This window comes from Chiloscyllium plagiosum, unplaced genomic scaffold (assembly GCF_004010195.1).
Source record: "Chiloscyllium plagiosum isolate BGI_BamShark_2017 unplaced genomic scaffold, ASM401019v2 scaf_98006, whole genome shotgun sequence".
Lineage (NCBI taxonomy): Eukaryota > Metazoa > Chordata > Chondrichthyes > Orectolobiformes > Hemiscylliidae > Chiloscyllium > Chiloscyllium plagiosum.
In genome coordinates, this window is record NW_025138373.1 from 1 (window position 1) to 1,213 (window position 1,213).

General features: G+C 44.9%; 1 non-coding gene across 1 annotated transcript; it reads left to right on the plus strand.

Moving 5' to 3' along the window:
- The first annotated feature begins 699 nt into the window (after positions 1-699).
- Positions 700-772, plus strand: trnar-ucg. Its single transcript has one exon. It is a non-coding gene; the product is annotated as a tRNA-Arg (tRNA).
- Positions 773-1,213: the final 441 nt, after the last annotated feature.

Genomic DNA, 1,213 nt, shown 5'->3' on the forward strand with positions numbered 1-1,213 from the left:
TCAAGGATAATAGTGGGAAGTTGTGTGTGGAGTGAGAGGAGATAGGGGAAGCACTGAATAAATATTTTTCGACAGTGTTCGCTATAGAAAATGAAAATATTGGCGAGGAAGATACAGAGCTACTTGCGTCTAGACGAGAAGAGATTGAGGTTCACAAGAAAGAGATATTAGAAATACTGCAGAGTGTGAAAATAGATAAGTCAGCTGGGCCGGATGGGAGCGATCTGATTTTGTTTAGCAAATGCACTGCAGGAAGGTACAAATCAATCTGATGCTTACAACGGCTCGTTTTGAGCCGCTAATTTCAGTGAAGTGGCGGCGCCAAAAAAAGGTGTCACGCATCTCGTCTAATTCCACACCCTGAGCTCGAAATGACCGGAGGTCTCTCGCTGAGTATCTGCAGGGTATTGCTTGGACGACACCATGACACCTTTTCACTGGAGTGGATCATGAAATCGTGTCGTGACTGTGAATAAAACGATGGAAACTTCCAGCAGAGAAGGACGCGACCCTGAAGCAGGCAGCTGAGGACAAATGTTTCTCCTTTGCCAGTGAAAGGCACTGCTTCACAAATTGGAAACTTCGAAGTGAAGCAATGTTGGTGATTATCTTCGGTGCTTGTTCACCTTTTTAATTCTGATTCCGTGAAAGTCCATGGCATTACATATTGACATTCTGCCAAGTGCAGGCTTGTCGCTTGGGCCAGTGGCGTAATGGATAACGCGTCTGACTTCGGATCAGAAGATTGTAGGTTCGAGTCCTACCTGGCTCGAGGGGGCATGTTTTGCTTTAACCATGATATACGTTGACGCTCCCCTGTAAAGTTTTCTCGGGACATCGCCTCTGTGCTTCCGCATGTAAAGCTTGCATTTTTCCTATTGTCCATTTCAAATTCCAGCTCTCCACAATGGACACCTCCGTCAGTTTGGCGGTATCTTCTGGTGTGTCTCCCTCTGTGGGTGAAAATGAGCATGAGTTCCTGAAAAGAGTTACAATTCGTTGTGAAAGTGTCATACTTCTGTCCCGTTATTGTGCCATTTAAGAACATAGGATAACCTAATTGACATTTGACCTGGAAACATTAGAACACACGAGACTTTTGGCCAAAGTTCGAAACTGTGACTAGAATAGATGGCTCTCTGATTAGCCGCAATGCACACGGGCGGAATGGCCGTTTCCCACTTTGTAAATCTTCGAAGACAATTTGAAAAAA